General features: G+C 39.5%; 1 protein-coding gene across 3 annotated transcripts in view; it reads right to left on the reverse strand.

Moving 5' to 3' along the window:
* Window positions 1-12,236, reverse strand: part of LOC124297090 (cyclic nucleotide-gated cation channel subunit A) — a 66,291-nt gene that overhangs the window by 35,850 nt on the left and 18,205 nt on the right. The window contains exon 1 of one of the 3 annotated variants that reach the window (XM_046747711.1): window positions 6,403-6,432. The exons of 1 other annotated variant lie outside the window; for it this stretch is intronic. The gene's annotated coding sequence lies outside the window, so the exon portion shown is untranslated. Of the gene's footprint in view, window positions 1-6,402; window positions 6,433-12,236 lie in introns of those variants that run through there. One more of the 3 variants, XM_046747713.1, reaches the window with a different exon arrangement.

The following is a 12,236-nucleotide window of genomic DNA, read 5'->3' on the forward strand; positions in this document are numbered from 1 at the left end:
GCCTCCGTCGGGACGAAAGCTCCACATTATTCCCAATGGGCCGACCAATAATTGATACTTTTTAATAATTGTAATACGAGATACAATCGTAAATTAAATATTCATAGAATTATTATATTCGTAATGCACGAAGACTTCTGAATATACAAAAATATGAAATACTATAATTATGTAATAAACCAAAGCTTGGATTTGGATGGCCTGTTTCAAATCGTTTCAAGCTGGTTAAAAATACAGAAAATCTATTCGGACTGAGCAACAATTCGGAGTTTAATCCGCCTAATAACGTCGCCTCATTATCATTGTCTGCTAAATTTGTAAATCGCGAGACAAATAGACGGTTTTTTTAATTATTGCAGCTCGAAATGAAATAATAAGACGACACAATGGCCTCGGTAGATTTTTTGCAAAGGCGACTTTCCTCGACGGCTAGCCGCAGGAGCGTTCTGCAGAAATGTGCAGAAGACAATGCAGACAATTAGGAGAAGACGAAACACCTCCGGCAAAAATTTCTCTTACCTCTAATATGTGCCAATTAAATTCTCGTGCACAATAGTAATGAAAATGCTCACTATTTTAGCAGATTCACCGATATTTGTCAATTTGGTTGAAAAATTTGAATGGTTTTTTTTTTTTTTTCCAAAAATTATTTATATTCATTTTTATATCGTTTTTGTGTAATCCTGATTTGATATGATGATTCTCCTCTAAGTAAGGAACGATAATAATGATAATAATAATCCTAGTAATGATAATCGGCGTCAAGTTGTAAATTTAAACGATAAGTATTGTCAGCTGTAATCTGTAGACTAAGGGTTGTTATACTTGTGCCCCATGTAAATATATCTATATATATCTATTCATCTACACGGGGGCTTAAATTGTTCCTTAATGCCATTCCACGTTCCTAACTTTGTACTAATCGCTTGAGATTTGGGTGGTTATCCATACTGATTTTGGAAACTGTGAAAGACCGTAGTAAAAGGGACTGCACGTTATTTGTTGTTTAAAGCCGAGAAGAAAGAGAGATGAGAACGTGACACGGTGACAGCGTCCAGAGAGAGAGAGAGAGAGAGAGAGAGAGAGAGAGAGAGAGAGAGAGAGAGAGAGAGAGAGAGAGAGAGAGAGAGAGAAAGAAAGAGAGAGAGAGAGGAAGCGGTAGAACCATAACGAGGAGATTGAAAAAGAAAAAATTGGGAATTTTATTACAATCGGAGTTGGACGTTTTTTTTCAATTTTGTTTGTTTTTATTTTTCCCCATCGGCAGAACCGCGAGAAAATTGTGCGCGACAAAACAATATCCGTTATACGATAAGGAGAAACCTTGGAACACTGAAAATGATCAGGTTTTCCGCAGAAAAAACAGATTTATAGGTAAATTTTCTTCCAAGCCGAGGCGCACTGCAGCCATTAGTGTTTATTTGTTTATCTTTTTTTTCCCCTCCGGCTTCCAGGTCGCGTAGAAAGTAAGGAAAAGGATACCAGTTACCTAGAACGTGGTGTTCGGTTCGCAATGTATTAGTAACTGGCTTTTCTCCTCTGCCTCGAGAAAACTCTGCGATGCAGCTAGGAATAGTAACCTTGGGGCTAATCAATTTTGTATATCATACTGCATAACAAGGGTCCTTGGAAAATAAAAAGGGTCTCGCGGATCAAATCGATCGATACCTGCTGCAAAAAAATCCTCGCAATTATACGACCAAACTCTTAGTTTACCCCGACGTACGGTGTGTTTTTATTTTTAGCAAACACGTAGACTATACAACCTGCGCCTTGCAATATAAAAGCTGCAAGGATGTGGCACGGCCCTCGATGTGAGGGAAGCTTCATGGCCTTCGGAAATGTATGACCTTACTTATATCCTTTACACTATACGGTATCGAATATCGTGTCTTGCAATATCGTTCAAGGCGCTCAATTTGGTCCTTGAAAAATTGCACAGCATGGCAGTCGCTAAATTTATCCCAACGCGCTGGTTTTCATAACTAATTGTAAACTAAATCTTTTACGTTAAGTTTTTTCCCCTTTTGTTTCAAATTTCCGACTTTGATTTGATTACATATAATGTACTATGTACGACCAGCAACTTTCGGCTATATAGCGTCCTAGGACTCAAATTTCCTTCTGGCTGCAATTCCGTCGTCCAATAGTCTAAGGCATGGAAATTCGACAGTTTTTCACTTCTTTACCGTTTACGAGAAATGCGGTGATTATTTTTATCATATTTTTGAATTCAACCTTGGTATTAAAATTTCAGCGAGTTCCTTCGTAAGAAACTATCATCCAATGTTTTTTTTTTTTTGGTCCAAAACCATCCGATCTTTTCGACTATGAAATGTATTTTAAGATAGATTCTTATGAAGTATCAAAGAACACGTTTCTTTACATCATCACACATGTGTATACGAAGAACAAAGAAATACATAATTTTATATTTATTTTTATCAAATGGGACCGTCGTTAAAATTCATTAAATAAATATTCCAGGGATCTCGTATTTTTTTGCATATACTCAATAATATCCCTGTAATATTTTTATCAATTTAATTATGGTCCCATTATTATTCCGCTCTAAAAATTTCAGGACACACTTCAAAGTGTCATCTCTTTACCACAATAAAATAAAAGCAATTTATTTCCTGGTCCTCCGCATATGCGGGACCGAATAAACGTGTATTTTTTGTGAATTTCGTGAGATCCTACACCTTAAATTGGATCTCACATCCGTAGAGATGAAACTTCGTTACACAAAATATGTCGATTCAGATTTTTTTCCAACGACATAAAGTGCTAAAAATTCGGAGACACAGGTTCAACTCGAAAACGTGATAAGATTGATCAACATGTTTCTCATAAACGGTAAGGCCCAAAGACCTGAATTTCGGAGGATTTCCATATTTTAGTCCACATATTATGGAGTGTCCGCATTGCGGTAAAACCGTAATTCTGACCCCAAAAAGGTGTCCGAAAGTTGGTAGAACGGCTCTAATTATACAGGGTGCTTATGTTAAGTCTGAACATATACTTCTATGGTGTGTAGAGTCTGCCTAGACAAGCATTTTGAAACAAATAATGTAAGACACCCATGTGTCGACTTCACACAACAACTTTATATTGTCGTCTGCGGTTGAATAGAACGTTGTATCGAAAGTGATCACTTCTGATTCGTTTCACAAATCCTTCAAAGCTCTCGACAACAGTTACGATGAGTTTCCGATGCTGGGTGTCTTACCTCAAAATGCTTCCCTAGCAGCCACTACACACCCCAGAAGTCTGTCCGGAATTAACATAAACACCCTGTATACAAAATGCAGCGAATATATCTTTGCATCGTTATACGCAAGCCTGTTCACCCTATCGCAACAACGCTGCAGCAGCAACGGGGTGTGACGATAAATCCTTTATACGCTTCACCGCCGGAAGACTTAATGGGGTGATAAATTGCTGCATGACTCGTTCGTTATACCGGCGCCGATCAATCGCTAGATAAAAATTTCAGATTACTGCAGGATCACGTCGACGATGTAGCAGCAGAGCGGCAGCAAACGCCTTTTGTTTGCAACCGTATTTGTTGTTCTTGTTTTTTTTTTTTTCTTTTTACGCTCACGGTGATACGAGTAAAATACCGCATCACCGTGCTTTGCGTAGCTTAACGCGAAAAATTCGCCAAACAAAACAAAATCCAACGTCAATTATTCCGTAACTGACGTGCCTGTCAATTCTGTGCTTACACGAAAATTTTACCGGTACAGATGGAATTTCTTTTCATCGTTTTGTGATTTTCTTTTTCTATTTTGACGAATTGAACATTCATACTAATGTTTAATGATTCTTGCGGAGCAGGAATTCGTGACAAGGATGACGACTGCAAAATAACTGTGTGAAAAGGTTTAAAGTATATATTTTACAAATTTGTACAAGAGTATTTGGAGAAGGGGAAGCAGTCTTGAACTTTTCTGGCATTATTGTATTCTGTCCATTGTTTTTAAAGGTACGCCGTTTTTCCAAGTCATTTCCTTTTTTCTCTCTTATCTTCTTCTATCTCACACTTTTTCATGCCACCTTGAAACGAATGGAAAACTTCAATGGCGAGGCGGCAGGAAGCTCGGAAAACTCAATTAATTAAGGCTGTTTGTTCTTGAGCAGCGAATATAACGCAAGGTGAAGAAATTTAACAGGATTTGAAAAGACAACTGTCCGCTCGTCGACTTTCTAGCTTAATTGAAAATCTATATATCACCATTCGTGTCGAGACCTTGCCCCGAGAAACTTGTTCCGAAGTAAAAAGCTGAGAGACTAGGCGGATCAACAAAAAAGCTCAACTTCTTTGCAATGGGAACGACAGGACGATCGCATTCCTGTATGTCTCGATAGCTCACTTCGGTTCGTTAAATGGAACGGTAGATTTGTCACTGAAACATTATATTTTAAGACACACGAAACAACTCTCGAAAGGTTGAAAAATTCGCTATTCGACAACCGAAAGCGGTGAAAGATCGGAAACTTTTACGGATCATCTCCAGTCGATACTTACTCGATTGTTCGTCCAACTTTCACCCGAATCGATGAAGCCATTTTCCCGAATTCGGAATAAAAAAAAGTAACAATACATTACAAGAAATTGAAGATAAGAAAGGTAGCGCTTTTTACAAACTGCGATCACCACGAAATTTCGAACAGACTTGGTCGTTCGATTGCGATTAATTTTTATTCCCCGAATCCTCGGTGCAATGAAGAACGCCTGCAGAATCAGCGATTCGCTAGTCGCATTAGGAACGAGTACCAGACCGGGGGTGTACTGGACTTGACATGAATGGGCAATCTGTTCAATGCGATCCTTGTCTAGCAATTCGTTTCCTCACCCGCCCAACAAACGGCTCTTGTGCAATGGTGAATCCAAACGGCGATTGACGAGGAGGACTGCAGGCTCTATAATTATCCAAATGAGGTATGAATGCGGACTAATTACCCTACATAGTTTTACGTACATTCGATACGTGCAGCGATAGCATCACCGGTATCAAAGAGAAAAATCCGACCCTGAAAATTGACTCGCTGTAATATATATTATCATACCGTTACCGATTGACTAATGACAAAAGAACAACACGTGAAGAGCAGATCTTCAACGTGGGTATTTCGGTATAACAGCGAAGTAAAACACTCCCCTAAAACTGGTATCTCACTCTTGAATGTCAGCTACTCTTTCAATGCTTCACTCTTCACTCACCGAACCCAGCTCACCGTATACCAACATACATATATCTCTCTCTCTCTCTCTCTTTCTCTCTCTCTCTCTTTACGTGTTCCCCGAAGTGAGTAATGATCAGTCTCTTCAGTTGCAACTCAACGGCTTGCGCTTCGAACATTTTACACGTTGTACTATAAAATTTCGGTATTCCATCGATCGGTATCGTTTTACGCAAAAATGTGCTGCACGTACCTTCACCGCATGCTTCCCCTTTTTTGTCTCTGCATACCGCAGTCCGCTGAAAATGATGAATGAATAAATGAACCGTTCCCTGTATTTTCCATGGGGGAGAGGATGTGCAGCTACAGCCGAAGGTGTCAGAGACGGACCTGAGAAGATATCCGAATAAGAATATCTCTTTCTATTTCTCTGTTCACGATCCGCGTAAGGGTGACCTACAAATCTCGAAAACACTCGACCGATAGGTCGAGACGTATCTCCAGGCGAATGCAATTTTAAGGTATACCACCTTCGCCAGGATGCAGGGTAGGAAAGGCGCGGCGACGTCGCAGACGCCACACGTGGACGTATGTATACCTACCCACCCACCAACCAACCAACCAGCCATCTTCGGTGGTCATAGATCAATAAGCGACTTTGTAGAGCTATCTCGATGCGGCAATGTTCGAGTTGAAAGTACGTAAGTTGGTTACTGCAAGTCCGGGATTGAGGCACTACTGCACTTCGTAGGTGCCGTGCGAAGAACCACCGTTAAAAATCCATCAACTTTACAAGCCATTTGATCCTGCGTTATAAGGAACGAGTTACTTTTTTACATCGCATTCACGATCGACTATATGATCCAATGTATAAGTTCGAACCAGTAACGATCGTCCATCGACGAACAGTTACGCGATTAGTGTCGAGTGGCATCCGGTTGGAGGCAAATAGTTACTACTGATCGATGCCACTTACTACGGTGTACGTATACAATGTGTAGCCCACCCTAAAACCGAAAAGTAATTGCATCGAACAATGGAGTAACGATTAACGAACCTCAAGGTTATCATCGATCAATCGCTCGAAACAAATCCATCGGGCGTATTTCGTTATTATACCTACACATGTTCAAAGAAGGTACGCGCGACCTTGCACCGGAATTGGAGTTGTCTTTAATGTTTTCAACACTTTGTACTGAACGTTGAGCTTACGTGTAGAAAATTGTTGTGAGGATCAATCAGCCGAACTTTTTCCATCGTCCATCTGTATAAGTACCTATATGTATTCGTACGCGCGATAACGTGACCATTGGAATTCATCGTGTCAGCTTCTTTGAGTGTCGACCCTTCTTGGGCGGCAAAAGTGTCTACGAATCAATCGTCAGCTCTGCAGTGCAGGGGGGTTAAGTGAGCCGATCTTTTTCGGCCTCAAACTTTTCCAAATCCCCGTAGCTTCATTAGATGCGGAAAAGGTGGAAAATGATTCCGAAAGCACTTCAGGCTTCATTCGCATACCAAATCTGTTGGCAATCCAATGATAATTTGAGCAGGCACTTGCCGAGATGGTAAGTGTTATGGTTGCAGGGTAATTCCCTGTGTAACGTCGTTACTGAAGGTGCTCTTTCTCCGTGCACGATTCAACAAAATTACGAAATTTGAAAAGAAACGAAATAGTAGTATATAATACCTACACACTTTCATGATTACAATTCACTGTCATTCGAGTGCCTTCTTCAGATAAGAGATAAGATCACTTTCGCGTCTTTAAAAGCGACCGAGGCTGGTTTTAAAGCGACATCGCAACGCCCACGGCGCCGAAACGTTGCCCGGGGGGGGGGGGGGGGGGGGGGAAGGGCAAAGAAGAAGGGAAAAGCGAGAAGAAGAAAAAGAAAAAGAAGAAACGAAACGAAAGTTCTCGTATTTGCAGACGAGAAGCTGAAAGGTTGATCAGTTAAAAGATGAGACCCTGCTTGTTAATCACGAACTAAAAAACCGTTCTACTGAAGGATCGAGTTCGCTTGAGAATGGTCCTTATTTTGCATATTCCAGAGCTCCGAGAACGGCGGAGACCTTGACTGCATTTAAACGTCGATGCAGAACGGCGCGGATGCCTCAAGAGGCTGTAAAGTCACGTAAGACTTTCAAGGGGAACGGAAACTTGTTCACCGATTGATTTCCCGCTGTTCGTCGGATCCGCGACCTCGAACTCCATGCACGAGGCTGCGGCAAGTCCGGGGTGGATTTCGTTAGAAAACATGAACAGCGTCACATCCCGCTTCAATTAAACAAAGTTCGAAGCAACATTTTTATGACGGAAGCTACAAGTTATGAACGATTTGAAAAAAAGGTTACGCAATGAGAACGTTCAAGTTGATCGGTAATAATTAATTGGTGACGTTTCTGATCCGTTCTAATGTTTCGAGGCTCACTTTACCCGCTGACTGGACACTCAGAAATTGTGTTCGAAAAAATCAAGAAATGTTAGATCCTTCTTCTTTCGAATAAAATATATTTTCAACAATTTTAGACTATCTTTTTCTTCAATTTTCAAAAAATCATCGCAAATAACAGTCGTACCTATTTGACAAGTTATCGATGTTCGAAAATCTCAAAATCAAATTAACGGAGCAACGCCGGAAAAATATACCCTCCAGATGCGTATAAATGAAAATTCTCTGATTCTAATTATTTATTATTCCATTTTATTTTACATGACATTTAATTAACAATCAGCAATTGAGCGGTTTTTTACATTTTCAGCTCGAGAGGTACGAGGATTCGAGTTTTCAAAGCCCTAAAAACGAAGGCACGTGTTGCCCAAAGTTGAATGCTAGGATTTTCACGATATTGGACGTAATTGATAAATTTCTGTTCCTGCTCCTTTTATTTTCCCCGGAGCGTGGTAAGGAGAGAGAGAATTAGTGCCTGTCTCTCCGAGTTCTGTACGTGTAACGGGCGTAGAAATTAGGGTGCCAAGGCCCGGTGATCAAACTCACAAACTTTTGAATGTTTATTATTTCGCATTTCGTTTTAGGGACTCGTAATATCCACCGAGGCGATTCGCTTTACATCTCTCGTAACAATGTCACACTCGCCAAGCAATTTCACCCTCTGTGAGGGCAATATTGCTCTCGTCGCGTAACCTCACATGCGAATAATACGACGACGTGAAACTATGGGTAAGGATAGGTTTCCATCTCTGTTGGATATTGACACCGATTAATACATTTCGCGAATGCATCTCAGGAGAGGAATATCACTGTACGAATAATTATACGCATGCTGTATAGAGGTGTATAATTGTAGATAAATGGACTTTCACGAAGACGAGCGACGACGTGCGCGAAATGCGATAAGAATACGGGTCTGGGAAAGCACGCAAATGGAAAATTACAGCGACTAATGCATTCTCTGCAGGATTATTGTACGTCCGGTGAAAAGGGATTATGGAAGGGTGTTCGCGCCCTTCGTTGATCCTGACAAAGTTGGCTCTTTGCGCGGCGTGGCGCTACTTATAAGCCGCCAGATGAAAAAGCAAATATACTTCACGTTTTACATACCTGTTTATATTCCAAAATTTGAATAAAAATATGAACGATATGTATAACAATTTCGTAAAATTTGAATTTATTATTAGGGTGAGAAGTAATATTGAAAATAATCAACATTCACGATGATGTGCGAAAGCCCGTTGGTGTCTGAATTTCGATATTTTGAAATTCTTTATTTCGAAAGTGTGAAAGCATTGCAGCTCGCGAAACGGATTTGAATTTTGCGCATAATATATGTTGTACCATTTTTGAACTTCCCGTTTCTCGGTTTTCAGAAAAGGAAAGGAAATCATTGTAATAACCCTGAAAATGAATAGTTGAGTTTTCACTATATCACAACGTTTCCAAGTCTAGAGAAAAAAATCGTCATTTTTTCATGTAATATGGAATCCGAGGGCTTCAAAATCGTTAATCACGAAACTGGATACATAGTTCGAAATTCGAATTGGATATTACTCTTACCTTTTCTCTATAAACTGAGAACCGGCAGTGTGAGAACGAGAAATTTGCTTTGACGGCTCATGGCCAGTCTAAAGTCGCTTGTTTAATTTCACAATTACCGAAGCGAGCAGAAATATTGGAATAACTGTTCGTCAAATTTCCACCCATCATCTTTCGAGTAGGTATATCCATGAAATTGTATGTGTGTATATAATATATATATATATGTGTGTGTGTGTGTGTGTGGTGAAATCTCTAACGCAGAGAACATTTCAACAAGGGACAAATATCCGTTCTTGTCACTCGATTTGCGTCTACATACCTATAACATGGGGGGTAGGAATACGTATAGGAAACCGTGAAGGATTTCACGTGCAGGCGACGTAACTCAGGCGAAACAAGAAAATGAAATGACGCCGGTACGGTTGGACAAACATCCGTATAATATGGGAATGCTTATAGATACTGCGTTTGTTATATATGTACGTTATACGCGTAACGTATAGCGCGATGGGAAGCGTGATAATATATTTTCTTTTCACTCTTCCCAACCCGAAAGACACAAGTGCCACCATCAATCTTAAAATACGCATATAAATTCGGAGCTGAGTATAACGTATTTCGATTTTGCTTTTGACAGGGGAACAAGAAACGCGGGCGCGTCCTTGAGGCTTGCTTTCGTTACGTGCCAAATTTCGTATCGTCTTATCGCCGAGAATGGAAGAAAAGAAAAACATTCATCGAGAAACAAACGTCGCGAGGTTTGAGATGCGAGAAAATTATTTTTCAAAAGTGACAAGAATTAAAATTCTGTCGCGACCCGGTTAGAAAATCCGGCAGTTAAAACGAGATTCAGAAGGTGAAACAACCTCAGATTGCATTTCGTGAAAAGATATTCCTCATCTAATAATTAATGATGATAATAATATAATGACAACGTTAGAGCTGTGCTTGAAACTTGATGAAATTTTCCCCGTTTCGAAGGTATGTACGCATATATTTCAGCGTAAAGTATGTACTCGCAAGTATTTCACATACTGTAAAGAGCTTAAGAGTCTCGCGCGCCTTGAGGAAAATTCCTGTGTTGTTTTCTTTCTTCGTTTCGTTATTTCTTAGCGAGTGATTAATCGGCCGCAAGTTTGTAAAGCGTAACTTAAACCATTAACCCCATCCGTTATCGCCCGAGGAGCAACGAGCTTTTTTCAATTTTTTATACACAATGTATTTAAAGAAAAGCCCGACCACTGAACGTTGTTACAACATCATTGATAATTCAATATGATCAGACATGACTTGCAGCGTTGACAATTTTTCGTTCTCTTGCTCATTTATCGTGAACCTTGCCCTTAATACATGTATAATATATATGCACATATATTATATAACTGTATATGGGAAAACTTCGGACACCACAGATTGTGAGGCGCTACTAAGCGTATGTACCTACCCGTGTGTTGGTTTATACATTACGCATCTATATTGTACGTTTTACATACCATGTATACATGCGGGTAATTGAATATACGGAAAGTAGGTAGCAGACGATCGAAGCTCGGAATTATTTTGTCTGACTTTCTCTTGAGCGCGGTTCTATCAGGACAATTTAATTGCTATCCAATATTATACGAACCGAGTGCCCAACGGTCGGGTTGTAAAAAAATTCTCACTCCTTAGCTAAGAAGTAGAGATAATTCTTGTCGGAGGAAATAAATTCTCCGCCAATTGAACGAATTCAAAAATTGTTGCAATTATAATTGATGAAAGGACAAAGTTTCTCAAATTGCTGCAGTTCAAGCATTTGGCAAGAAATTAATTACAAATCCGATATACACACCTAATCCTACTGAGCAGAATCGCGTCGAGAAATTTTTTAGCACATTTTTATACCTACCGAAAATGGCAATTAATTTTCTTCCTCGAATGAGTTATTGCGTCGAATGCTTGTAAAACCGTGTTTTATAACACTACCGCCGGGTAAAAAATCGTCGAAAATAAACTTATAACGTAATATTTGAATCCCCCTCGTCACCCTCCACCCCCTCCCCAAAGCCCGTTACATACAAACGGATTCCGTTGTGAAAAATAGACATTTACGTACCAAATGGGGTAGTAAATTTATCCTATGGTCGGGCGAGGTTTCGGTGTCTTTCTAACTATTGCAGCGGCGGCAGATTTTTTGATTTTTTTTTGTTCTACAATTTTTCCATCAACCGTTGAATATTTTCCGCGCTGTGCTACAAAAATTCGCGAACACCGACTTCAGGAATTTAACATTCGAGAGTTTCTTTTTCCTGGACATTAAAATTGAACAAAAAACATTTTACCGGCACTAGATTCCTCCCGTTCGCCAACGTGGAATACGAGTAATTCCAAAGCCGATTGCAGGGAAAAAGAGACTTGACTATACTGGGACATTATATGTAATAAAGTTTTCTGGTAATTAATTTTTTAATTGCCGTCGAGCAAGAGTGGCGTAACAGCTTGTGCTAAGTATACTCGTCTCCGGCATAAAGTCGGCCCTCAGCTCCGACAAAACCCGTGGCGATATAAGAAAGAATGTAAAATAAATATCACTAACACTTCGTCGCTCGCTCGAGGGGATGTTAAAACGTCGATGTAAAAACTATAAATTTTATCCGAAAATGTGACACTTCTGCTAAAATTATTACGTTCGGCAGAAGAAAAGTTTTACATCACGTTTCATTTATGGAAGTTGATTTTCTATCGATCGATTATCGAATCTTACAAAAATTTTATTACGAGACAGTCGAACGTTGAGTATTCGTCAAATTATTATATTCTTAAGTTGTGCAAAAATCTCTTTGAAAAAAATTGAAAGATTAAAAATTGCGAATGAAATCGAATGAATCTCCTAGATTATCAAGCATTTTAAAACAATTTGTTTTGTTCGTCATTGCAGCATAATCTGTTTCAGTATTCTTCAAGAGTTATTCGTATAATACGACTCAAAAATAAAACATAATTTAATAAATTCTCAATCTTCGTCTTTGTCGTGTAATAAAAAATTAATAACTAGTATAAATATTTGGCCAA

This window comes from Neodiprion virginianus, chromosome 2, assembly GCF_021901495.1.
Source record: "Neodiprion virginianus isolate iyNeoVirg1 chromosome 2, iyNeoVirg1.1, whole genome shotgun sequence".
Classification (NCBI taxonomy): Eukaryota; Metazoa; Arthropoda; class Insecta; order Hymenoptera; family Diprionidae; genus Neodiprion; species Neodiprion virginianus.